The 18776-nt window shown below is 48.3% G+C and overlaps 62 non-coding genes and 15 pseudogenes across 62 annotated transcripts; all 77 read left to right on the forward strand.

Annotated features, from left to right (window-relative positions):
• The first annotated feature begins 8 nt into the window (after positions 1–8).
• Positions 9–127, forward strand: LOC135724550 (5S ribosomal RNA). The gene has a single exon (XR_010524214.1). It is a non-coding gene; the product is annotated as a 5S ribosomal RNA (ribosomal RNA).
• Positions 128–247: 120 nt separating this feature from the next.
• Positions 248–366, forward strand: LOC135726425 (5S ribosomal RNA; annotated as a pseudogene).
• Positions 367–491: 125 nt separating this feature from the next.
• Positions 492–610, forward strand: LOC135723496 (5S ribosomal RNA). Its single transcript, XR_010523200.1, has one exon. It is a non-coding gene; the product is annotated as a 5S ribosomal RNA (ribosomal RNA).
• A 126-nt stretch (positions 611–736) lies between these two features.
• LOC135725262 (5S ribosomal RNA) lies at positions 737–855 on the forward strand (annotated as a pseudogene).
• A 125-nt stretch (positions 856–980) lies between these two features.
• Positions 981–1099, forward strand: LOC135723578 (5S ribosomal RNA). Its single transcript, XR_010523276.1, has one exon. It is a non-coding gene; the product is annotated as a 5S ribosomal RNA (ribosomal RNA).
• A 125-nt stretch (positions 1100–1224) lies between these two features.
• On the forward strand, positions 1225–1343 carry LOC135723508 (5S ribosomal RNA). Its single transcript, XR_010523211.1, has one exon. It is a non-coding gene; the product is annotated as a 5S ribosomal RNA (ribosomal RNA).
• Positions 1344–1469: 126 nt separating this feature from the next.
• On the forward strand, positions 1470–1588 carry LOC135726154 (5S ribosomal RNA). The gene has a single exon (XR_010524945.1). It is a non-coding gene; the product is annotated as a 5S ribosomal RNA (ribosomal RNA).
• Positions 1589–1713: 125 nt separating this feature from the next.
• Positions 1714–1832, forward strand: LOC135723520 (5S ribosomal RNA). Its single transcript, XR_010523222.1, has one exon. It is a non-coding gene; the product is annotated as a 5S ribosomal RNA (ribosomal RNA).
• Positions 1833–1957: 125 nt separating this feature from the next.
• On the forward strand, positions 1958–2076 carry LOC135723531 (5S ribosomal RNA). Its single transcript, XR_010523233.1, has one exon. It is a non-coding gene; the product is annotated as a 5S ribosomal RNA (ribosomal RNA).
• A 126-nt stretch (positions 2077–2202) lies between these two features.
• LOC135726182 (5S ribosomal RNA) lies at positions 2203–2321 on the forward strand (annotated as a pseudogene).
• A 126-nt stretch (positions 2322–2447) lies between these two features.
• On the forward strand, positions 2448–2566 carry LOC135724551 (5S ribosomal RNA). Its single transcript, XR_010524215.1, has one exon. It is a non-coding gene; the product is annotated as a 5S ribosomal RNA (ribosomal RNA).
• A 120-nt stretch (positions 2567–2686) lies between these two features.
• On the forward strand, positions 2687–2805 carry LOC135723647 (5S ribosomal RNA). The gene has a single exon (XR_010523340.1). It is a non-coding gene; the product is annotated as a 5S ribosomal RNA (ribosomal RNA).
• Positions 2806–2930: 125 nt separating this feature from the next.
• On the forward strand, positions 2931–3049 carry LOC135723543 (5S ribosomal RNA). The gene has a single exon (XR_010523244.1). It is a non-coding gene; the product is annotated as a 5S ribosomal RNA (ribosomal RNA).
• A 127-nt stretch (positions 3050–3176) lies between these two features.
• Positions 3177–3295, forward strand: LOC135724552 (5S ribosomal RNA). The gene has a single exon (XR_010524216.1). It is a non-coding gene; the product is annotated as a 5S ribosomal RNA (ribosomal RNA).
• A 120-nt stretch (positions 3296–3415) lies between these two features.
• Positions 3416–3534, forward strand: LOC135726426 (5S ribosomal RNA; annotated as a pseudogene).
• A 125-nt stretch (positions 3535–3659) lies between these two features.
• Positions 3660–3778, forward strand: LOC135723556 (5S ribosomal RNA). The gene has a single exon (XR_010523255.1). It is a non-coding gene; the product is annotated as a 5S ribosomal RNA (ribosomal RNA).
• A 126-nt stretch (positions 3779–3904) lies between these two features.
• Positions 3905–4023, forward strand: LOC135723568 (5S ribosomal RNA). Its single transcript, XR_010523266.1, has one exon. It is a non-coding gene; the product is annotated as a 5S ribosomal RNA (ribosomal RNA).
• Positions 4024–4148: 125 nt separating this feature from the next.
• Positions 4149–4267, forward strand: LOC135723579 (5S ribosomal RNA). The gene has a single exon (XR_010523277.1). It is a non-coding gene; the product is annotated as a 5S ribosomal RNA (ribosomal RNA).
• A 127-nt stretch (positions 4268–4394) lies between these two features.
• Positions 4395–4513, forward strand: LOC135725045 (5S ribosomal RNA). The gene has a single exon (XR_010524698.1). It is a non-coding gene; the product is annotated as a 5S ribosomal RNA (ribosomal RNA).
• Positions 4514–4638: 125 nt separating this feature from the next.
• Positions 4639–4757, forward strand: LOC135723648 (5S ribosomal RNA). Its single transcript, XR_010523341.1, has one exon. It is a non-coding gene; the product is annotated as a 5S ribosomal RNA (ribosomal RNA).
• A 125-nt stretch (positions 4758–4882) lies between these two features.
• Positions 4883–5001, forward strand: LOC135723592 (5S ribosomal RNA). The gene has a single exon (XR_010523289.1). It is a non-coding gene; the product is annotated as a 5S ribosomal RNA (ribosomal RNA).
• A 126-nt stretch (positions 5002–5127) lies between these two features.
• LOC135724554 (5S ribosomal RNA) lies at positions 5128–5246 on the forward strand. Its single transcript, XR_010524218.1, has one exon. It is a non-coding gene; the product is annotated as a 5S ribosomal RNA (ribosomal RNA).
• Positions 5247–5366: 120 nt separating this feature from the next.
• On the forward strand, positions 5367–5485 carry LOC135726427 (5S ribosomal RNA; annotated as a pseudogene).
• Positions 5486–5610: 125 nt separating this feature from the next.
• LOC135723605 (5S ribosomal RNA) lies at positions 5611–5729 on the forward strand. The gene has a single exon (XR_010523300.1). It is a non-coding gene; the product is annotated as a 5S ribosomal RNA (ribosomal RNA).
• Positions 5730–5855: 126 nt separating this feature from the next.
• LOC135723616 (5S ribosomal RNA) lies at positions 5856–5974 on the forward strand. The gene has a single exon (XR_010523311.1). It is a non-coding gene; the product is annotated as a 5S ribosomal RNA (ribosomal RNA).
• Positions 5975–6100: 126 nt separating this feature from the next.
• On the forward strand, positions 6101–6219 carry LOC135725263 (5S ribosomal RNA; annotated as a pseudogene).
• A 125-nt stretch (positions 6220–6344) lies between these two features.
• Positions 6345–6463, forward strand: LOC135723628 (5S ribosomal RNA). The gene has a single exon (XR_010523322.1). It is a non-coding gene; the product is annotated as a 5S ribosomal RNA (ribosomal RNA).
• Positions 6464–6589: 126 nt separating this feature from the next.
• Positions 6590–6708, forward strand: LOC135723457 (5S ribosomal RNA). Its single transcript, XR_010523162.1, has one exon. It is a non-coding gene; the product is annotated as a 5S ribosomal RNA (ribosomal RNA).
• Positions 6709–6833: 125 nt separating this feature from the next.
• Positions 6834–6952, forward strand: LOC135723639 (5S ribosomal RNA). Its single transcript, XR_010523333.1, has one exon. It is a non-coding gene; the product is annotated as a 5S ribosomal RNA (ribosomal RNA).
• A 125-nt stretch (positions 6953–7077) lies between these two features.
• Positions 7078–7196, forward strand: LOC135723651 (5S ribosomal RNA). The gene has a single exon (XR_010523344.1). It is a non-coding gene; the product is annotated as a 5S ribosomal RNA (ribosomal RNA).
• Positions 7197–7322: 126 nt separating this feature from the next.
• LOC135726183 (5S ribosomal RNA) lies at positions 7323–7441 on the forward strand (annotated as a pseudogene).
• Positions 7442–7566: 125 nt separating this feature from the next.
• LOC135723663 (5S ribosomal RNA) lies at positions 7567–7685 on the forward strand. Its single transcript, XR_010523355.1, has one exon. It is a non-coding gene; the product is annotated as a 5S ribosomal RNA (ribosomal RNA).
• Positions 7686–7811: 126 nt separating this feature from the next.
• LOC135723458 (5S ribosomal RNA) lies at positions 7812–7930 on the forward strand. Its single transcript, XR_010523163.1, has one exon. It is a non-coding gene; the product is annotated as a 5S ribosomal RNA (ribosomal RNA).
• Positions 7931–8055: 125 nt separating this feature from the next.
• Positions 8056–8174, forward strand: LOC135723675 (5S ribosomal RNA). Its single transcript, XR_010523366.1, has one exon. It is a non-coding gene; the product is annotated as a 5S ribosomal RNA (ribosomal RNA).
• A 125-nt stretch (positions 8175–8299) lies between these two features.
• On the forward strand, positions 8300–8418 carry LOC135723686 (5S ribosomal RNA). Its single transcript, XR_010523377.1, has one exon. It is a non-coding gene; the product is annotated as a 5S ribosomal RNA (ribosomal RNA).
• A 126-nt stretch (positions 8419–8544) lies between these two features.
• Positions 8545–8663, forward strand: LOC135726185 (5S ribosomal RNA; annotated as a pseudogene).
• A 126-nt stretch (positions 8664–8789) lies between these two features.
• On the forward strand, positions 8790–8908 carry LOC135724555 (5S ribosomal RNA). The gene has a single exon (XR_010524219.1). It is a non-coding gene; the product is annotated as a 5S ribosomal RNA (ribosomal RNA).
• Positions 8909–9028: 120 nt separating this feature from the next.
• LOC135723697 (5S ribosomal RNA) lies at positions 9029–9147 on the forward strand. Its single transcript, XR_010523388.1, has one exon. It is a non-coding gene; the product is annotated as a 5S ribosomal RNA (ribosomal RNA).
• A 126-nt stretch (positions 9148–9273) lies between these two features.
• LOC135724556 (5S ribosomal RNA) lies at positions 9274–9392 on the forward strand. Its single transcript, XR_010524220.1, has one exon. It is a non-coding gene; the product is annotated as a 5S ribosomal RNA (ribosomal RNA).
• A 120-nt stretch (positions 9393–9512) lies between these two features.
• LOC135726428 (5S ribosomal RNA) lies at positions 9513–9631 on the forward strand (annotated as a pseudogene).
• Positions 9632–9756: 125 nt separating this feature from the next.
• On the forward strand, positions 9757–9875 carry LOC135723710 (5S ribosomal RNA). Its single transcript, XR_010523400.1, has one exon. It is a non-coding gene; the product is annotated as a 5S ribosomal RNA (ribosomal RNA).
• A 126-nt stretch (positions 9876–10001) lies between these two features.
• On the forward strand, positions 10002–10120 carry LOC135723722 (5S ribosomal RNA). Its single transcript, XR_010523411.1, has one exon. It is a non-coding gene; the product is annotated as a 5S ribosomal RNA (ribosomal RNA).
• Positions 10121–10245: 125 nt separating this feature from the next.
• Positions 10246–10364, forward strand: LOC135723734 (5S ribosomal RNA). The gene has a single exon (XR_010523422.1). It is a non-coding gene; the product is annotated as a 5S ribosomal RNA (ribosomal RNA).
• Positions 10365–10491: 127 nt separating this feature from the next.
• On the forward strand, positions 10492–10610 carry LOC135725046 (5S ribosomal RNA). Its single transcript, XR_010524699.1, has one exon. It is a non-coding gene; the product is annotated as a 5S ribosomal RNA (ribosomal RNA).
• A 125-nt stretch (positions 10611–10735) lies between these two features.
• Positions 10736–10854, forward strand: LOC135723649 (5S ribosomal RNA). The gene has a single exon (XR_010523342.1). It is a non-coding gene; the product is annotated as a 5S ribosomal RNA (ribosomal RNA).
• Positions 10855–10979: 125 nt separating this feature from the next.
• Positions 10980–11098, forward strand: LOC135723745 (5S ribosomal RNA). The gene has a single exon (XR_010523433.1). It is a non-coding gene; the product is annotated as a 5S ribosomal RNA (ribosomal RNA).
• Positions 11099–11224: 126 nt separating this feature from the next.
• LOC135724557 (5S ribosomal RNA) lies at positions 11225–11343 on the forward strand. The gene has a single exon (XR_010524221.1). It is a non-coding gene; the product is annotated as a 5S ribosomal RNA (ribosomal RNA).
• A 120-nt stretch (positions 11344–11463) lies between these two features.
• LOC135726429 (5S ribosomal RNA) lies at positions 11464–11582 on the forward strand (annotated as a pseudogene).
• A 125-nt stretch (positions 11583–11707) lies between these two features.
• On the forward strand, positions 11708–11826 carry LOC135723757 (5S ribosomal RNA). The gene has a single exon (XR_010523444.1). It is a non-coding gene; the product is annotated as a 5S ribosomal RNA (ribosomal RNA).
• A 126-nt stretch (positions 11827–11952) lies between these two features.
• LOC135723769 (5S ribosomal RNA) lies at positions 11953–12071 on the forward strand. The gene has a single exon (XR_010523455.1). It is a non-coding gene; the product is annotated as a 5S ribosomal RNA (ribosomal RNA).
• A 125-nt stretch (positions 12072–12196) lies between these two features.
• On the forward strand, positions 12197–12315 carry LOC135723780 (5S ribosomal RNA). The gene has a single exon (XR_010523466.1). It is a non-coding gene; the product is annotated as a 5S ribosomal RNA (ribosomal RNA).
• Positions 12316–12442: 127 nt separating this feature from the next.
• LOC135725047 (5S ribosomal RNA) lies at positions 12443–12561 on the forward strand. The gene has a single exon (XR_010524700.1). It is a non-coding gene; the product is annotated as a 5S ribosomal RNA (ribosomal RNA).
• Positions 12562–12686: 125 nt separating this feature from the next.
• On the forward strand, positions 12687–12805 carry LOC135723424 (5S ribosomal RNA). The gene has a single exon (XR_010523129.1). It is a non-coding gene; the product is annotated as a 5S ribosomal RNA (ribosomal RNA).
• Positions 12806–12931: 126 nt separating this feature from the next.
• On the forward strand, positions 12932–13050 carry LOC135724234 (5S ribosomal RNA). The gene has a single exon (XR_010523905.1). It is a non-coding gene; the product is annotated as a 5S ribosomal RNA (ribosomal RNA).
• A 125-nt stretch (positions 13051–13175) lies between these two features.
• LOC135723791 (5S ribosomal RNA) lies at positions 13176–13294 on the forward strand. The gene has a single exon (XR_010523477.1). It is a non-coding gene; the product is annotated as a 5S ribosomal RNA (ribosomal RNA).
• Positions 13295–13420: 126 nt separating this feature from the next.
• LOC135725741 (5S ribosomal RNA) lies at positions 13421–13539 on the forward strand (annotated as a pseudogene).
• Positions 13540–13664: 125 nt separating this feature from the next.
• Positions 13665–13783, forward strand: LOC135726054 (5S ribosomal RNA; annotated as a pseudogene).
• Positions 13784–13908: 125 nt separating this feature from the next.
• Positions 13909–14027, forward strand: LOC135723650 (5S ribosomal RNA). Its single transcript, XR_010523343.1, has one exon. It is a non-coding gene; the product is annotated as a 5S ribosomal RNA (ribosomal RNA).
• A 125-nt stretch (positions 14028–14152) lies between these two features.
• On the forward strand, positions 14153–14271 carry LOC135723803 (5S ribosomal RNA). Its single transcript, XR_010523488.1, has one exon. It is a non-coding gene; the product is annotated as a 5S ribosomal RNA (ribosomal RNA).
• A 126-nt stretch (positions 14272–14397) lies between these two features.
• On the forward strand, positions 14398–14516 carry LOC135724558 (5S ribosomal RNA). Its single transcript, XR_010524222.1, has one exon. It is a non-coding gene; the product is annotated as a 5S ribosomal RNA (ribosomal RNA).
• Positions 14517–14636: 120 nt separating this feature from the next.
• On the forward strand, positions 14637–14755 carry LOC135726430 (5S ribosomal RNA; annotated as a pseudogene).
• Positions 14756–14880: 125 nt separating this feature from the next.
• On the forward strand, positions 14881–14999 carry LOC135723814 (5S ribosomal RNA). The gene has a single exon (XR_010523499.1). It is a non-coding gene; the product is annotated as a 5S ribosomal RNA (ribosomal RNA).
• Positions 15000–15125: 126 nt separating this feature from the next.
• Positions 15126–15244, forward strand: LOC135723826 (5S ribosomal RNA). Its single transcript, XR_010523511.1, has one exon. It is a non-coding gene; the product is annotated as a 5S ribosomal RNA (ribosomal RNA).
• A 125-nt stretch (positions 15245–15369) lies between these two features.
• LOC135723837 (5S ribosomal RNA) lies at positions 15370–15488 on the forward strand. The gene has a single exon (XR_010523522.1). It is a non-coding gene; the product is annotated as a 5S ribosomal RNA (ribosomal RNA).
• Positions 15489–15615: 127 nt separating this feature from the next.
• On the forward strand, positions 15616–15734 carry LOC135725048 (5S ribosomal RNA). The gene has a single exon (XR_010524701.1). It is a non-coding gene; the product is annotated as a 5S ribosomal RNA (ribosomal RNA).
• Positions 15735–15859: 125 nt separating this feature from the next.
• On the forward strand, positions 15860–15978 carry LOC135723652 (5S ribosomal RNA). Its single transcript, XR_010523345.1, has one exon. It is a non-coding gene; the product is annotated as a 5S ribosomal RNA (ribosomal RNA).
• Positions 15979–16103: 125 nt separating this feature from the next.
• Positions 16104–16222, forward strand: LOC135723849 (5S ribosomal RNA). The gene has a single exon (XR_010523533.1). It is a non-coding gene; the product is annotated as a 5S ribosomal RNA (ribosomal RNA).
• A 126-nt stretch (positions 16223–16348) lies between these two features.
• Positions 16349–16467, forward strand: LOC135724559 (5S ribosomal RNA). Its single transcript, XR_010524223.1, has one exon. It is a non-coding gene; the product is annotated as a 5S ribosomal RNA (ribosomal RNA).
• A 120-nt stretch (positions 16468–16587) lies between these two features.
• Positions 16588–16706, forward strand: LOC135726432 (5S ribosomal RNA; annotated as a pseudogene).
• Positions 16707–16831: 125 nt separating this feature from the next.
• LOC135723860 (5S ribosomal RNA) lies at positions 16832–16950 on the forward strand. Its single transcript, XR_010523544.1, has one exon. It is a non-coding gene; the product is annotated as a 5S ribosomal RNA (ribosomal RNA).
• A 126-nt stretch (positions 16951–17076) lies between these two features.
• LOC135723872 (5S ribosomal RNA) lies at positions 17077–17195 on the forward strand. The gene has a single exon (XR_010523556.1). It is a non-coding gene; the product is annotated as a 5S ribosomal RNA (ribosomal RNA).
• A 125-nt stretch (positions 17196–17320) lies between these two features.
• On the forward strand, positions 17321–17439 carry LOC135723884 (5S ribosomal RNA). Its single transcript, XR_010523567.1, has one exon. It is a non-coding gene; the product is annotated as a 5S ribosomal RNA (ribosomal RNA).
• A 127-nt stretch (positions 17440–17566) lies between these two features.
• On the forward strand, positions 17567–17685 carry LOC135725049 (5S ribosomal RNA). The gene has a single exon (XR_010524702.1). It is a non-coding gene; the product is annotated as a 5S ribosomal RNA (ribosomal RNA).
• A 125-nt stretch (positions 17686–17810) lies between these two features.
• On the forward strand, positions 17811–17929 carry LOC135723425 (5S ribosomal RNA). Its single transcript, XR_010523130.1, has one exon. It is a non-coding gene; the product is annotated as a 5S ribosomal RNA (ribosomal RNA).
• A 126-nt stretch (positions 17930–18055) lies between these two features.
• LOC135724235 (5S ribosomal RNA) lies at positions 18056–18174 on the forward strand. The gene has a single exon (XR_010523906.1). It is a non-coding gene; the product is annotated as a 5S ribosomal RNA (ribosomal RNA).
• Positions 18175–18299: 125 nt separating this feature from the next.
• Positions 18300–18418, forward strand: LOC135723896 (5S ribosomal RNA). Its single transcript, XR_010523578.1, has one exon. It is a non-coding gene; the product is annotated as a 5S ribosomal RNA (ribosomal RNA).
• Positions 18419–18544: 126 nt separating this feature from the next.
• On the forward strand, positions 18545–18663 carry LOC135725742 (5S ribosomal RNA; annotated as a pseudogene).
• The last annotated feature ends 113 nt before the right edge of the window (positions 18664–18776 follow it).

Genomic DNA, 18776 nt, shown 5'->3' on the forward strand with positions numbered 1-18776 from the left:
CAGCACTCGTTTACGGCCACACCACCCTGAGCACGCCCGCTCTCGTCTGATCTCGGAAGCCAAGCAGGGTCGGGCCTGGTTAGTACTTGGATGGGAGACCGCCTGGGAATACCTGGTGCTGTAAGAATTAAATTAATTAATTATTTATGTCATTTTTCCCATGAATGCGTCCTTTCTGTAAGCGTTCTCCCATGGCATGGCGTTGCCACATTAGTTTTGAAGTGTCTCTCGAATCAAGTCAGCACTCGCTTACGGCCACGCCACCCTGAGCACGCCCGCTCTCGTCTGATCTCGTAAGCCAAGCAGGGTCGGGCCTGGTTAGTACTTGGATGGGAGACCGCCTGGGAATACCAGGTGCTCTAAGCATTTAATTAATTAATAATTTTTTTATGTCATTTTTTCCCATGAATGCGTCCTTTCTGTAAGCGTTCTCCCATGGCATGGCGTTGCCACATTAGTTTTGAAGTGTCTCTCGAATCAAGTCTGCACTCGCTTACGGCCACACCACCCTGAGCACGCCCGCTCTCGTCTGATCTCGGAAGCCAAGCAGGGTCGGGCCTGGTTAGTACTTGGATGGGAGACCGCCTGGGAATACCAGGTGCTGTAAGCATTTAATTAATTAATAATTTTTTTTATGTCATTTTTTCCCATGAATGCGTCCTTTCTGTAACCATTTACCGATGTCATTGCGTTGCCACATTAGCCTTGAAGTGTCTCTCGAATCGAGTCAGCACTCGCTTACGGCCACACCACCCTGAGCACGCCCGCTCTCGTCTGATCTCGGAAGCCAAGCAGGGTCGGGCCTGGTTAGTACTTGGATGGGAGATTGCCTGGGAATACCAGGTGCTGTAAGCATTTAATTAATTAAATATTTATTTATGTCATTTTTTCCCATGAATGCGTTCTTTCTGTAAGCGTTCACTGATGTCATGGCGTTGCCACATAAGTCTTGAAGTGTCTGTCGATTCGAGTCGGCACTCGCTTACGGCTACACCACCCTGAGCACGCCCGCTCTCGTCTGATCTCGGAAGCCAAGCAGGGTCGGGCCTGGTTAGTACTTGGATGGGAGACCGCCTGGGAATACCAGGTGCTGTAAGCATTTAATTAATTAAATATTTATTTATGTCATATTTTCCCATGAATGCGTCCTTTCTGTAAGCGTTCTCCCATGGCATGGCGTTGCCACATTAGTTTTGAAGTGTCTCTCGAATCAAGTCTGCACTCGCTTACGGCCACACCACCCTGAGCACGCCCGCTCTCGTCTGATCTCGGAAGCCAAGCAGGGTCGGGCCTGGTTAGTACTTGGATGGGAGACCGCCTGGGAATACCAGGTGCTGTAAGCATTTAATTAATTAATAATTTTTTTTATGTCATTTTTTCCCATGAATGCGTCCTTTCTGTAACCATTTACCGATGTCATTGCGTTGCCACATTAGCCTTGAAGTGTCTCTCGAATCGAGTCAGCACTCGCTTACGGCCACACCACCCTGAGCACGCCCGCTCTCGTCTGATCTCGGAAGCCAAGCAGGGTAGGGCCTGGTTAGTACTTGGATGGGAGACCGCCTGGGAATACCAGGTGCTGTAAGCATTTAATTAATTAATTATTTTTTTATGTCATTTTTTCCCATGAATGCGTCCTTTCTGTAACCATTTACCGATGTCATTGCGTTGCCACATTAGCCTTGAAGTGTCTCTCGAATCGAGTCAGCACTCGCTTACGGCCACACCACCCTGAGCACGCCCGCTCTCGTCTGATCTCGGAAGCCAAGCAGGGTCGGGCCTGGTTAGTACTTGGATGGGAGACCGCCTGGGAATACCAGGTGCTGTAAGCATTTAATTAATTAATTATTTTTTTATGTCATTTTTTCCCATGAATGCGATCTTTCTGTAAGCGTTCAGTGATGTCATGGCGTTGCCACATAAGTCTTGAAGTGTCTATCGAAGCGAGTCAGCACTCGCTTACGGCCACACCACCCTGAGCACGCCCGCTCTCGTCTGATCTCGGAAGCCAAGCAGGGTCGGGCCTGGTTAGTACTTGGATGGGAGACCGCCTGGGAATACCAGGTGCTGTAAGCATTTAATTAATTAATTATTTTTTTTATGTCATTTTTTCCCATGAATGCGTCCTTTCTGTAACCATTTACCGATGTCATTGCGTTGCCACATTAGCCTTGAAGTGTCTCTCGAATCGGGTCAGCACTCGTTTACGGCCACACCACCCTGAGCACGCCCGCTCTCGTCTGATCTCGGAAGCCAAGCAGGGTCGGGCCTGGTTAGTACTTGGATGGGAGACCGCCTGGGAATACCAGATGCTGTAATAATTTAATTGATTAATTATTTTTTTTATGTCATTTTTTCCCATGAATGCGTCCTTTCTGTAACCATTTACCGATGTCATTGCGTTGCCACATTAGCCTTGAAGTGTCTCTCGAATCGAGTCAGCACTCGTTTACGGCCACACCACCCTGAGCACGCCCGCTCTCGTCTGATCTCGGAAGCCAAGCAGGGTCGGGCCTGGTTAGTACTTGGATGGGAGACCGCCTGGGAATACCTGGTGCTGTAAGAATTAAATTAATTAATTATTTATGTCATTTTTCCCATGAATGCGTCCTTTCTGTAAGCGTTCTCCCATGGCATGGCGTTGCCACATTAGTTTTGAAGTGTCTCTCGAATCAAGTCAGCACTCGCTTACGGCCACGCCACCCTGAGCACGCCCGCTCTCGTCTGATCTCGGAAGCCAAGCAGGGTCGGGCCTGGTTAGTACTTGGATGGGAGACCGCCTGGGAATACCAGGTGCTGTAAGCATTTAATTAATTAAATATTTATTTATGTCATATTTTCCCATGAATGCGTCCTTTCTGTAACCATTTACCGATGTCATTGCGTTGCCACATTAGCCTTGAAGTGTCTCTCGAATCGAGTCAGCACTCGCTTACGGCCACACCACCCTGAGCACGCCCGCTCTCGTCTGATCTCGGAAGCCAAGCAGGGTCGGGCCTGGTTAGTACTTGGATGGGAGACCGCCTGGGAATACCAGGTGCTGTAAGCATTTAATTAATTAATTATTTTTTTTTATGTCATTTTTTCCCATGAATGCGTCCTTTCTGTAACCATTTACCGATGTCATTGCGTTGCCACATTAGCCTTGAAGTGTCTCTCGAATCGAGTCAGCACTCGTTTACGGCCACACCACCCTGAGCACGCCCGCTCTCGTCTGATCTCGGAAGCCAAGCAGGGTCGGGCCTGGTTAGTACTTGGATGGGAGACCGCCTGGGAATACCTGGTGCTGTAAGAATTAAATTAATTAATTATTTATGTCATTTTTCCCATGAATGCGTCCTTTCTGTAAGCGTTCTCCCATGGCATGGCGTTGCCACATTAGTTTTGAAGTGTCTCTCGAATCAAGTCAGCACTCGCTTACGGCCACGCCACCCTGAGCACGCCCGCTCTCGTCTGATCTCGTAAGCCAAGCAGGGTCGGGCCTGGTTAGTACTTGGATGGGAGACCGCCTGGGAATACCAGGTGCTCTAAGCATTTAATTAATTAATAATTTTTTTATGTCATTTTTTCCCATGAATGCGTCCTTTCTGTAAGCGTTCTCCCATGGCATGGCGTTGCCACATTAGTTTTGAAGTGTCTCTCGAATCAAGTCTGCACTCGCTTACGGCCACACCACCCTGAGCACGCCCGCTCTCGTCTGATCTCGGAAGCCAAGCAGGGTCGGGCCTGGTTAGTACTTGGATGGGAGACCGCCTGGGAATACCAGGTGCTGTAAGCATTTAATTAATTAATAATTTTTTTTATGTCATTTTTTCCCATGAATGCGTCCTTTCTGTAACCATTTACCGATGTCATTGCGTTGCCACATTAGCCTTGAAGTGTCTCTCGAATCGAGTCAGCACTCGCTTACGGCCACACCACCCTGAGCACGCCCGCTCTCGTCTGATCTCGGAAGCCAAGCAGGGTCGGGCCTGGTTAGTACTTGGATGGGAGACCGCCTGGGAATACCAGGTGCTGTAAGCATTTAATTAATTAAATATTTTTTTATGTCATTTTTTCCCATGAATGCGACCTTTCTGTAAGCGTTCACTGATGTCATGGCGTTGCCACATAAGTCTTGAAGTGTCTATCGAAGCGAGTCAGCACTCGCTTACGGCCACACCACCCTGAGCACGCCCGCTCTCGTCTGATCTCGGAAGCCAAGCAGGGTCGGGCCTGGTTAGTACTTGGATGGGAGACCGCCTGGGAATACCAGGTGCTGTAAGCATTTAATTAATTAATAATTTTTTTTTATGTCATTTTTTCCCATGAATGCGTCCTTTCTGTAACCATTTACCGATGTCATTGCGTTGCCACATTAGCCTTGAAGTGTCTCTCGAATCGAGTCAGCACTCGCTTACGGCCACACCACCCTGAGCACGCCCGTTCTCGTCTGATCTCGGAAGCCAAGCAGGGTCGGGCCTGGTTAGTACTTGGATGGGAGACCGCCTGGGAATACCAGGTGCTCTAAGCATTTAATTAATTAATTATTTTTTTATGTCATTTTTTCCCATGAATGCGTCCTTTCTGTAAGCGTTCTCCCATGGCATGGCGTTGCCACATTAGTTTTGAAGTGTCTCTCGAATCAAGTCAGCACTCGCTTACGGCCACGCCACCCTGAGCACGCCCGCTCTCGTCTGATCTCGGAAGCCAAGCAGGGTCGGGCCTGGTTAGTACTTGGATGGGAGACCGCCTGGGAATACCAGGTGCTGTAAGCATTTAATTAATTAAATATTTATTTATGTCATATTTTCCCATGAATGCGTCCTTTCTGTAACCATTTACCGATGTCATTGCGTTGCCACATTAGCCTTGAAGTGTCTCTCGAATCGAGTCAGCACTCGCTTACGGCCACACCACCCTGAGCACGCCCGCTCTCGTCTGATCTCGGAAGCCAAGCAGGGTCGGGCCTGGTTAGTACTTGGATGGGAGACCGCCTGGGAATACCAGGTGCTGTAAGCATTTAATTAATTAATTATTTTTTTTATGTCATTTTTTCCCATGAATGCGTCCTTTCTGTAACCATTTACCGATGTCATTGCGTTGCCACATTAGCCTTGAAGTGTCTCTCGAATCGAGTCAGCACTCGTTTACGGCCACACCACCCTGAGCACGCCCGCTCTCGTCTGATCTCGGAAGCCAAGCAGGGTCGGGCCTGGTTAGTACTTGGATGGGAGACCGCCTGGGAATACCTGGTGCTGTAAGAATTAAATTAATTAATTATTTATGTCATTTTTCCCATGAATGCGTCCTTTCTGTAAGCGTTCTCCCATGGCATGGCGTTGCCACATTAGTTTTGAAGTGTCTCTCGAATCAAGTCAGCACTCGCTTACGGCCACGCCACCCTGAGCACGCCCGCTCTCGTCTGATCTCGTAAGCCAAGCAGGGTCGGGCCTGGTTAGTACTTGGATGGGAGACCGCCTGGGAATACCAGGTGCTCTAAGCATTTAATTAATTAATTATTTTTTTATGTCATTTTTTCCCATGAATGCGTCCTTTCTGTAAGCGTTCTCCCATGGCATGGCGTTGCCACATTAGTTTTGAAGTGTCTCTCGAATCAAGTCTGCACTCGCTTACGGCCACACCACCCTGAGCACGCCCGCTCTCGTCTGATCTCGGAAGCCAAGCAGGGTCGGGCCTGGTTAGTACTTGGATGGGAGACCGCCTGGGAATACCAGGTGCTGTAAGCATTTAATTAATTAATAATTTTTTTTATGTCATTTTTTCCCATGAATGCGTCCTTTCTGTAACCATTTACCGATGTCATTGCGTTGCCACATTAGCCTTGAAGTGTCTCTCGAATCGAGTCAGCACTCGCTTACGGCCACACCACCCTGAGCACGCCCGCTCTCGTCTGATCTCGGAAGCCAAGCAGGGTCGGGCCTGGTTAGTACTTGGATGGGAGACCGCCTGGGAATACCAGGTGCTGTAAGCATTTAATTAATTAATAATTTTTTTTATGTCATTTTTTCCCATGAATGCGTCCTTTCTGTAACCATTTACCGATGTCATTGCGTTGCCACATTAGCCTTGAAGTGTCTCTCGAATCGAGTCAGCACTCGCTTACGGCCACACCACCCTGAGCACGCCCGCTCTCGTCTGATCTCGGAAGCCAAGCAGGGTCGGGCCTGGTTAGTACTTGGATGGGAGATTGCCTGGGAATACCAGGTGCTGTAAGCATTTAATTAATTAAATATTTATTTATGTCATTTTTTCCCATGAATGCGTTCTTTCTGTAAGCGTTCACTGATGTCATGGCGTTGCCACATAAGTCTTGAAGTGTCTGTCGATTCGAGTCGGCACTCGCTTACGGCCACACCACCCTGAGCACGCCCGCTCTCGTCTGATCTCGGAAGCCAAGCAGGGTCGGGCCTGGTTAGTACTTGGATGGGAGACCGCCTGGGAATACCAGGTGCTGTAAGCATTTAATTAATTAATAATTTTTTTTATGTCATTTTTTCCCATGAATGCGTCCTTTCTGTAACCATTTACCGATGTCATTGCGTTGCCACATTAGCCTTGAAGTGTCTCTCGAATCGAGTCAGCACTCGTTTACGGCCACACCACCCTGAGCACGCCCGCTCTCGTCTGATCTCGGAAGCCAAGCAGGGTCGGGCCTGGTTAGTACTTGGATGGGAGACCGCCTGGGAATACCAGGTGCTGTAAGCATTTAATTAATTAATTATTTTTTTATGTCATTTTTTCCCATGAATGCGTCCTTTCTGTAACCATTTACCGATGTCATTGCGTTGCCACATTAGCCTTGAAGTGTCTCTCGAATCGAGTCAGCACTCGCTTACGGCCACACCACCCTGAGCACGCCCGCTCTCGTCTGATCTCGGAAGCCAAGCAGGGTCGGGCCTGGTTAGTACTTGGATGGGAGACCGCCTGGGAATACCAGGTGCTGTAAGCATTTAATTAATTAATTATTTTTTTATGTCATTTTTTCCCATGAATGCGATCTTTCTGTAAGCGTTCAGTGATGTCATGGCGTTGCCACATAAGTCTTGAAGTGTCTATCGAAGCGAGTCAGCACTCGCTTACGGCCACACCACCCTGAGCACGCCCGCTCTCGTCTGATCTCGGAAGCCAAGCAGGGTCGGGCCTGGTTAGTACTTGGATGGGAGACCGCCTGGGAATACCAGGTGCTGTAAGCATTTAATTAATTAATTATTTTTTTTATGTCATTTTTTCCCATGAATGCGTCCTTTCTGTAACCATTTACCGATGTCATTGCGTTGCCACATTAGCCTTGAAGTGTCTCTCGAATCGGGTCAGCACTCGTTTACGGCCACACCACCCTGAGCACGCCCGCTCTCGTCTGATCTCGGAAGCCAAGCAGGGTCGGGCCTGGTTAGTACTTGGATGGGAGACCGCCTGGGAATACCAGATGCTGTAATAATTTAATTGATTAAATATTTATTTATGTCATTTTTTCCCATGAATGCGTTCTTTCTGTAAGCGTTCACTGATGTCATGGCGTTGCCACATAAGTCTTGAAGTGTCTGTCGATTCGAGTCGGCACTCGCTTACGGCCACACCACCCTGAGCACGCCCGCTCTCGTCTGATCTCGGAAGCCAAGCAGGGTCGGGCCTGGTTAGTACTTGGATGGGAGACCGCCTGGGAATACCAGGTGCTGTAAGCATTTAATTAATTAATAATTTTTTTTATGTCATTTTTTCCCATGAATGCGTCCTTTCTGTAACCATTTACCGATGTCATTGCGTTGCCACATTAGCCTTGAAGTGTCTCTCGAATCGAGTCAGCACTCGTTTACGGCCACACCACCCTGAGCACGCCCGCTCTCGTCTGATCTCGGAAGCCAAGCAGGGTCGGGCCTGGTTAGTACTTGGATGGGAGACCGCCTGGGAATACCAGGTGCTGTAAGCATTTAATTAATTAATTATTTTTTTATGTCATTTTTTCCCATGAATGCGTCCTTTCTGTAACCATTTACCGATGTCATTGCGTTGCCACATTAGCCTTGAAGTGTCTCTCGAATCGAGTCAGCACTCGCTTACGGCCACACCACCCTGAGCACGCCCGCTCTCGTCTGATCTCGGAAGCCAAGCAGGGTCGGGCCTGGTTAGTACTTGGATGGGAGACCGCCTGGGAATACCAGGTGCTGTAAGCATTTAATTAATTAATTATTTTTTTATGTCATTTTTTCCCATGAATGCGATCTTTCTGTAAGCGTTCAGTGATGTCATGGCGTTGCCACATAAGTCTTGAAGTGTCTATCGAAGCGAGTCAGCACTCGCTTACGGCCACACCACCCTGAGCACGCCCGCTCTCGTCTGATCTCGGAAGCCAAGCAGGGTCGGGCCTGGTTAGTACTTGGATGGGAGACCGCCTGGGAATACCAGGTGCTGTAAGCATTTAATTAATTAATTATTTTTTTTATGTCATTTTTTCCCATGAATGCGTCCTTTCTGTAACCATTTACCGATGTCATTGCGTTGCCACATTAGCCTTGAAGTGTCTCTCGAATCGGGTCAGCACTCGTTTACGGCCACACCACCCTGAGCACGCCCGCTCTCGTCTGATCTCGGAAGCCAAGCAGGGTCGGGCCTGGTTAGTACTTGGATGGGAGACCGCCTGGGAATACCAGATGCTGTAATAATTTAATTGATTAATTATTTTTTTTATGTCATTTTTTCCCATGAATGCGTCCTTTCTGTAACCATTTACCGATGTCATTGCGTTGCCACATTAGCCTTGAAGTGTCTCTCGAATCGAGTCAGCACTCGTTTACGGCCACACCACCCTGAGCACGCCCGCTCTCGTCTGATCTCGGAAGCCAAGCAGGGTCGGGCCTGGTTAGTACTTGGATGGGAGACCGCCTGGGAATACCTGGTGCTGTAAGAATTAAATTAATTAATTATTTATGTCATTTTTCCCATGAATGCGTCCTTTCTGTAACCATTTACCGATGTCATTGCGTTGCCACATTAGCCTTGAAGTGTCTCTCGAATCGAGTCAGCACTCGCTTACGGCCACACCACCCTGAGCACGCCCGCTCTCGTCTGATCTCGGAAGCCAAGCAGGGTCGGGCCTGGTTAGTACTTGGATGGGAGACCGCCTGGGAATACCAGGTGCTGTAAGCATTTAATTAATTAATTATTTTTTTTATGTCATTTTTTCCCATGAATGCGTCCTTTCTGTAACCATTTACCGATGTCATTGCGTTGCCACATTAGCCTTGAAGTGTCTCTCGAATCGAGTCAGCACTCGTTTACGGCCACACCACCCTGAGCACGCCCGCTCTCGTCTGATCTCGGAAGCCAAGCAGGGTCGGGCCTGGTTAGTACTTGGATGGGAGACCGCCTGGGAATACCTGGTGCTGTAAGAATTAAATTAATTAATTATTTATGTCATTTTTCCCATGAATGCGTCCTTTCTGTAAGCGTTCTCCCATGGCATGGCGTTGCCACATTAGTTTTGAAGTGTCTCTCGAATCAAGTCAGCACTCGCTTACGGCCACGCCACCCTGAGCACGCCCGCTCTCGTCTGATCTCGTAAGCCAAGCAGGGTCGGGCCTGGTTAGTACTTGGATGGGAGACCGCCTGGGAATACCAGGTGCTCTAAGCATTTAATTAATTAATAATTTTTTTATGTCATTTTTTCCCATGAATGCGTCCTTTCTGTAAGCGTTCTCCCATGGCATGGCGTTGCCACATTAGTTTTGAAGTGTCTCTCGAATCAAGTCTGCACTCGCTTACGGCCACACCACCCTGAGCACGCCCGCTCTCGTCTGATCTCGGAAGCCAAGCAGGGTCGGGCCTGGTTAGTACTTGGATGGGAGACCGCCTGGGAATACCAGGTGCTGTAAGCATTTAATTAATTAATAATTTTTTTTATGTCATTTTTTCCCATGAATGCGTCCTTTCTGTAACCATTTACCGATGTCATTGCGTTGCCACATTAGCCTTGAAGTGTCTCTCGAATCGAGTCAGCACTCGCTTACGGCCACACCACCCTGAGCACGCCCGCTCTCGTCTGATCTCGGAAGCCAAGCAGGGTCGGGCCTGGTTAGTACTTGGATGGGAGACCGCCTGGGAATACCAGGTGCTGTAAGCATTTAATTAATTAAATATTTTTTTATGTCATTTTTTCCCATGAATGCGACCTTTCTGTAAGCGTTCACTGATGTCATGGCGTTGCCACATAAGTCTTGAAGTGTCTATCGAAGCGAGTCAGCACTCGCTTACGGCCACACCACCCTGAGCACGCCCGCTCTCGTCTGATCTCGGAAGCCAAGCAGGGTCGGGCCTGGTTAGTACTTGGATGGGAGACCGCCTGGGAATACCAGGTGCTGTAAGCATTTAATTAATTAATAATTTTTTTTTATGTCATTTTTTCCCATGAATGCGTCCTTTCTGTAACCATTTACCGATGTCATTGCGTTGCCACATTAGCCTTGAAGTGTCTCTCGAATCGAGTCAGCACTCGCTTACGGCCACACCACCCTGAGCACGCCCGTTCTCGTCTGATCTCGGAAGCCAAGCAGGGTCGGGCCTGGTTAGTACTTGGATGGGAGACCGCCTGGGAATACCAGGTGCTCTAAGCATTTAATTAATTAATTATTTTTTTATGTCATTTTTTCCCATGAATGCGTCCTTTCTGTAAGCGTTCTCCCATGGCATGGCGTTGCCACATTAGTTTTGAAGTGTCTCTCGAATCAAGTCAGCACTCGCTTACGGCCACGCCACCCTGAGCACGCCCGCTCTCGTCTGATCTCGGAAGCCAAGCAGGGTCGGGCCTGGTTAGTACTTGGATGGGAGACCGCCTGGGAATACCAGGTGCTGTAAGCATTTAATTAATTAAATATTTATTTATGTCATATTTTCCCATGAATGCGTCCTTTCTGTAACCATTTACCGATGTCATTGCGTTGCCACATTAGCCTTGAAGTGTCTCTCGAATCGAGTCAGCACTCGCTTACGGCCACACCACCCTGAGCACGCCCGCTCTCGTCTGATCTCGGAAGCCAAGCAGGGTCGGGCCTGGTTAGTACTTGGATGGGAGACCGCCTGGGAATACCAGGTGCTGTAAGCATTTAATTAATTAATTATTTTTTTTATGTCATTTTTTCCCATGAATGCGTCCTTTCTGTAACCATTTACCGATGTCATTGCGTTGCCACATTAGCCTTGAAGTGTCTCTCGAATCGAGTCAGCACTCGTTTACGGCCACACCACCCTGAGCACGCCCGCTCTCGTCTGATCTCGGAAGCCAAGCAGGGTCGGGCCTGGTTAGTACTTGGATGGGAGACCGCCTGGGAATACCTGGTGCTGTAAGAATTAAATTAATTAATTATTTATGTCATTTTTCCCATGAATGCGTCCTTTCTGTAAGCGTTCTCCCATGGCATGGCGTTGCCACATTAGTTTTGAAGTGTCTCTCGAATCAAGTCAGCACTCGCTTACGGCCACGCCACCCTGAGCACGCCCGCTCTCGTCTGATCTCGTAAGCCAAGCAGGGTCGGGCCTGGTTAGTACTTGGATGGGAGACCGCCTGGGAATACCAGGTGCTCTAAGCATTTAATTAATTAATTATTTTTTTATGTCATTTTTTCCCATGAATGCGTCCTTTCTGTAAGCGTTCTCCCATGGCATGGCGTTGCCACATTAGTTTTGAAGTGTCTCTCGAATCAAGTCTGCACTCGCTTACGGCCACACCACCCTGAGCACGCCCGCTCTCGTCTGATCTCGGAAGCCAAGCAGGGTCGGGCCTGGTTAGTACTTGGATGGGAGACCGCCTGGGAATACCAGGTGCTGTAAGCATTTAATTAATTAATAATTTTTTTTATGTCATTTTTTCCCATGAATGCGTCCTTTCTGTAACCATTTACCGATGTCATTGCGTTGCCACATTAGCCTTGAAGTGTCTCTCGAATCGAGTCAGCACTCGCTTACGGCCACACCACCCTGAGCACGCCCGCTCTCGTCTGATCTCGGAAGCCAAGCAGGGTCGGGCCTGGTTAGTACTTGGATGGGAGACCGCCTGGGAATACCAGGTGCTGTAAGCATTTAATTAATTAAATATTTTTTTATGTCATTTTTTCCCATGAATGCGACCTTTCTGTAAGCGTTCACTGATGTCATGGCGTTGCCACATAAGTCTTGAAGTGTCTATCGAAGCGAGTCAGCACTCGCTTACGGCCACACCACCCTGAGCACGCCCGCTCTCGTCTGATCTCGGAAGCCAAGCAGGGTCGGGCCTGGTTAGTACTTGGATGGGAGACCGCCTGGGAATACCAGGTGCTGTAAGCATTTAATTAATTAATAATTTTTTTTTATGTCATTTTTTCCCATGAATGCGTCCTTTCTGTAACCATTTACCGATGTCATTGCGTTGCCACATTAGCCTTGAAGTGTCTCTCGAATCGAGTCAGCACTCGCTTACGGCCACACCACCCTGAGCACGCCCGTTCTCGTCTGATCTCGGAAGCCAAGCAGGGTCGGGCCTGGTTAGTACTTGGATGGGAGACCGCCTGGGAATACCAGGTGCTCTAAGCATTTAATTAATTAATTATTTTTTTATGTCATTTTTTCCCATGAATGCGTCCTTTCTGTAAGCGTTCTCCCATGGCATGGCGTTGCCACATTAGTTTTGAAGTGTCTCTCGAATCAAGTCTGCACTCGCTTACGGCCACACCACCCTGAGCACGCCCGCTCTCGTCTGATCCCGGAAGCCAAGCAGGGTCGGGCCTGGTTAGTACTTGGATGGGAGACCGCCTGGGAATACCAGGTGCTGTAAGCATTTAATTAATTAATAATTTTTTTTATGTCATTTTTTCCCATGAATGCGTCCTTTCTGTAACCATTTACCGATGTCATTGCGTTGCCACATTAGCCTTGAAGTGTCTCTCGAATCGAGTCAGCACTCGCTTACGGCCACACCACCCTGAGCACGCCCGCTCTTGTCTGATCTCGGAAGCCAAGCAGGGTCGGGCCTGGTTAGTACTTGGATGGGAGACCGCCTGGGAATACCAGGTGCTGTAAGCATTTAATTAATTAATTATTTTTTTATGTCATTTTTTCCCATGAATGCGACCTTTCTGTAAGCGTTCAATGATGTCATGGCGTTGCCACATAAGTCTTGAAGTGTCTATCGAAGCGAGTCAGCACTCGCTTACGGCCACACCACCCTGAGCACGCCCGCTCTCGTCTGATCTCGGAAGCCAAGCAGGGTCGGGCCTGGTTAGTACTTGGATGGGAGACCGCCTGGGAATACCAGGTGCTGTAAGCATTTAATTAATTAATTATTTTTTTTATGTCATTTTTTCCCATGAATGCGTCCTTTCTGTAACCATTTACCGATGTCATTGCGTTGCCACATTAGCCTTGAAGTGTCTCTCGAATCGAGTCAGCACTCGCTTACGGCCACACCACCCTGAGCACGTCCGTTCTCGTCTGATCTCGTAAGCCAAGCAGGGTCGGGCCTGGTTAGTACTTGGATGGGAGACCGCCTGGGAATACCAGGTGCTGTAAGCATTTAATTAATTAATTATTTTTTTATGTCATTTTTTCCCATGAATGCGATCTTTCTGTAAGCGTTCACCGATGTCATGGCGTTGCCACATAAGTCTTGAAGTGTCTATCGAAGCGTGTCAGCACTCGCTTACGGCCACACCACCCTGAGCACGCCCGCTCTCGTCTAATGTCGGAAGCCAAGCAGGGTCGGGCCTGGTTAGTACTTGGATGGGAGACCGCCTGGGAATACCAGGTGCTGTAAGCATTTAATTAATTAAATATTTATTTATGTCATATTTTCCCATGAATGCGTCCTTTCTGTAACCATTTACCGATGTCATTGCGTTGCCACATTAGCCTTGAAGTGTCTCTCGAATCGAGTCAGCACTCGCTTACGGCCACGCCACCCTGAGCACGCCCGCTCTCGTCTGATCTCGGAAGCCAAGCAGGGTCGGGCCTGGTTAGTACTTGGATGGGAGACCGCCTGGGAATACCAGGTGCTGTAAGCATTTAATTAATTAAATATTTATTTATGTCATATTTTCCCATGAATGCGTCCTTTCTGTAACCATTTACCGATGTCATTGCGTTGCCACATTAGCCTTGAAGTGTCTCTCGAATCGAGTCAGCACTCGCTTACGGCCACACCACCCTGAGCACGCCCGCTCTCGTCTGATCTCGGAAGCCAAGCAGGGTCGGGCCTGGTTAGTACTTGGATGGGAGACCGCCTGGGAATACCAGGTGCTGTAAGCATTTAATTAATTAATTATTTTTTTTATGTCATTTTTTCCCATGAATGCGTCCTTTCTGTAACCATTTACCGATGTCATTGCGTTGCCACATTAGCCTTGAAGTGTCTCTCGAATCGAGTCAGCACTCGTTTACGGCCACACCACCCTGAGCACGCCCGCTCTCGTCTGATCTCGGAAGCCAAGCAGGGTCGGGCCTGGTTAGTACTTGGATGGGAGACCGCCTGGGAATACCTGGTGCTGTAAGAATTAAATTAATTAATTATTTATGTCATTTTTCCCATGAATGCGTCCTTTCTGTAAGCGTTCTCCCATGGCATGGCGTTGCCACATTAGTTTTGAAGTGTCTCTCGAATCAAGTCAGCACTCGCTTACGGCCACGCCACCCTGAGCACGCCCGCTCTCGTCTGATCTCGTAAGCCAAGCAGGGTCGGGCCTGGTTAGTACTTGGATGGGAGACCGCCTGGGAATACCAGGTGCTCTAAGCATTTAATTAATTAATAATTTTTTTATGTCATTTTTTCCCATGAATGCGTCCTTTCTGTAAGCGTTCTCCCATGGCATGGCGTTGCCACATTAGTTTTGAAGTGTCTCTCGAATCAAGTCTGCACTCGCTTACGGCCACACCACCCTGAGCACGCCCGCTCTCGTCTGATCTCGGAAGCCAAGCAGGGTCGGGCCTGGTTAGTACTTGGATGGGAGACCGCCTGGGAATACCAGGTGCTGTAAGCATTTAATTAATTAATAATTTTTTTTATGTCATTTTTTCCCATGAATGCGTCCTTTCTGTAACCATTTACCGATGTCATTGCGTTGCCACATTAGCCTTGAAGTGTCTCTCGAATCGAGTCAGCACTCGCTTACGGCCACACCACCCTGAGCACGCCCGCTCTCGTCTGATCTCGGAAGCCAAGCAGGGTCGGGCCTGGTTAGTACTTGGATGGGAGACCGCCTGGGAATACCAGGTGCTGTAAGCATTTAATTAATTAAATATTTTTTTATGTCATTTTTTCCCATGAATGCGACCTTTCTGTAAGCGTTCACTGATGTCATGGCGTTGCCACATAAGTCTTGAAGTGTCTATCGAAGCGAGTCAGCACTCGCTTACGGCCACACCACCCTGAGCACGCCCGCTCTCGTCTGATCTCGGAAGCCAAGCAGGGTCGGGCCTGGTTAGTACTTGGATGGGAGACCGCCTGGGAATACCAGGTGCTGTAAGCATTTAATTAATTAATAATTTTTTTTTATGTCATTTTTTCCCATGAATGCGTCCTTTCTGTAACCATTTACCGATGTCATTGCGTTGCCACATTAGCCTTGAAGTGTCTCTCGAATCGAGTCAGCACTCGCTTACGGCCACACCACCCTGAGCACGCCCGTTCTCGTCTGATCTCGGAAGCCAAGCAGGGTCGGGCCTGGTTAGTACTTGGATGGGAGACCGCCTGGGAATACCAGGTGCTCTAAGCATTTAATTAATTAATTATTTTTTTATGTCATTTTTTCCCATGAATGCGTCCTTTCTGTAAGCGTTCTCCCATGGCATGGCGTTGCCACATTAGTTTTGAAGTGTCTCTCGAATCAAGTCAGCACTCGCTTACGGCCACGCCACCCTGAGCACGCCCGCTCTCGTCTGATCTCGGAAGCCAAGCAGGGTCGGGCCTGGTTAGTACTTGGATGGGAGACCGCCTGGGAATACCAGGTGCTGTAAGCATTTAATTAATTAAATATTTATTTATGTCATATTTTCCCATGAATGCGTCCTTTCTGTAACCATTTACCGATGTCATTGCGTTGCCACATTAGCCTTGAAGTGTCTCTCGAATCGAGTCAGCACTCGCTTACGGCCACACCACCCTGAGCACGCCCGCTCTCGTCTGATCTCGGAAGCCAAGCAGGGTCGGGCCTGGTTAGTACTTGGATGGGAGACCGCCTGGGAATACCAGGTGCTGTAAGCATTTAATTAATTAATTATTTTTTTTATGTCATTTTTTCCCATGAATGCGTCCTTTCTGTAACCATTTACCGATGTCATTGCGTTGCCACATTAGCCTTGAAGTGTCTCTCGAATCGAGTCAGCACTCGTTTACGGCCACACCACCCTGAGCACGCCCGCTCTCGTCTGATCTCGGAAGCCAAGCAGGGTCGGGCCTGGTTAGTACTTGGATGGGAGACCGCCTGGGAATACCTGGTGCTGTAAGAATTAAATTAATTAATTATTTATGTCATTTTTCCCATGAATGCGTCCTTTCTGTAAGCGTTCTCCCATGGCATGGCGTTGCCACATTAGTTTTGAAGTGTCTCTCGAATCAAGTCAGCACTCGCTTACGGCCACGCCACCCTGAGCACGCCCGCTCTCGTCTGATCTCGTAAGCCAAGCAGGGTCGGGCCTGGTTAGTACTTGGATGGGAGACCGCCTGGGAATACCAGGTGCTCTAAGCATTTAATTAATTAATTATTTTTTTATGTCATTTTTTCCCATAAATGCGTCCTTTCTGTAAGCGTTCTCCCATGGCATGGCGTTGCCACATTAGTTTTGAAGTGTCTCTCGAATCAAGTCTGCACTCGCTTACGGCCACACCACCCTGAGCACGCCCGCTCTCGTCTGATCTCGGAAGCCAAGCAGGGTCGGGCCTGGTTAGTACTTGGATGGGAGACCGCCTGGGAATACCAGGTGCTGTAAGCATTTAATTAATTAATAATTTTTTTTATGTCATTTTTTCCCATGAATGCGTCCTTTCTGTAACCATTTACCGATGTCATTGCGTTGCCACATTAGCCTTGAAGTGTCTCTCGAATCGAGTCAGCACTCGCTTACGGCCACACCACCCTGAGCACGCCCGCTCTCGTCTGATCTCGGAAGCCAAGCAGGGTCGGGCCTGGTTAGTACTTGGATGGGAGACCGCCTGGGAATACCAGGTGCTGTAAGCATTTAATTAATTAAATATTTTTTTATGTCATTTTTTCCCATGAATGCGACCTTTCTGTAAGCGTTCACTGATGTCATGGCGTTGCCACATAAGTCTTGAAGTGTCTATCGAAGCGAGTCAGCACTCGCTTACGGCCACACCACCCTGAGCACGCCCGCTCTCGTCTGATCTCGGAAGCCAAGCAGGGTCGGGCCTGGTTAGTACTTGGATGGGAGACCGCCTGGGAATACCAGGTGCTGTAAGCATTTAATTAATTAATAATTTTTTTTTATGTCATTTTTTCCCATGAATGCGTCCTTTCTGTAACCATTTACCGATGTCATTGCGTTGCCACATTAGCCTTGAAGTGTCTCTCGAATCGAGTCAGCACTCGCTTACGGCCACACCACCCTGAGCACGCCCGTTCTCGTCTGATCTCGGAAGCCAAGCAGGGTCGGGCCTGGTTAGTACTTGGATGGGAGACCGCCTGGGAATACCAGGTGCTCTAAGCATTTAATTAATTAATTATTTTTTTATGTCATTTTTTCCCATGAATGCGTCCTTTCTGTAAGCGTTCTCCCATGGCATGGCGTTGCCACATTAGTTTTGAAGTGTCTCTCGAATCAAGTCTGCACTCGCTTACGGCCACACCACCCTGAGCACGCCCGCTCTCGTCTGATCCCGGAAGCCAAGCAGGGTCGGGCCTGGTTAGTACTTGGATGGGAGACCGCCTGGGAATACCAGGTGCTGTAAGCATTTAATTAATTAATAATTTTTTTTATGTCATTTTTTCCCATGAATGCGTCCTTTCTGTAACCATTTACCGATGTCATTGCGTTGCCACATTAGCCTTGAAGTGTCTCTCGAATCGAGTCAGCACTCGCTTACGGCCACACCACCCTGAGCACGCCCGCTCTTGTCTGATCTCGGAAGCCAAGCAGGGTCGGGCCTGGTTAGTACTTGGATGGGAGACCGCCTGGGAATACCAGGTGCTGTAAGCATTTAATTAATTAATTATTTTTTTATGTCATTTTTTCCCATGAATGCGACCTTTCTGTAAGCGTTCAATGATGTCATGGCGTTGCCACATAAGTCTTGAAGTGTCTATCGAAGCGAGTCAGCACTCGCTTACGGCCACACCACCCTGAGCACGCCCGCTCTCGTCTGATCTCGGAAGCCAAGCAGGGTCGGGCCTGGTTAGTACTTGGATGGGAGACCGCCTGGGAATACCAGGTGCTGTAAGCATTTAATTAATTAATTATTTTTTTTATGTCATTTTTTCCCATGAATGCGTCCTTTCTGTAACCATTTACCGATGTCATTGCGTTGCCACATTAGCCTTGAAGTGTCTCTCGAATCGAGTCAGCACTCGCTTACGGCCACACCACCCTGAGCACGTCCGTTCTCGTCTGATCTCGTAAGCCAAGCAGGGTCGGGCCTGGTTAGTACTTGGATGGGAGACCGCCTGGGAATACCAGGTGCTGTAAGCATTTAATTAATTAATTATTTTTTTATGTCATTTTTTCCCATGAATGCGATCTTTCTGTAAGCGTTCACCGATGTCATGGCGTTGCCACATAAGTCTTGAAGTGTCTATCGAAGC

This window comes from Paramisgurnus dabryanus, chromosome 9 (genome assembly GCF_030506205.2).
Source record: "Paramisgurnus dabryanus chromosome 9, PD_genome_1.1, whole genome shotgun sequence".
In the NCBI taxonomy this organism is placed as follows: Eukaryota; Metazoa; Chordata; class Actinopteri; order Cypriniformes; family Cobitidae; genus Paramisgurnus; species Paramisgurnus dabryanus.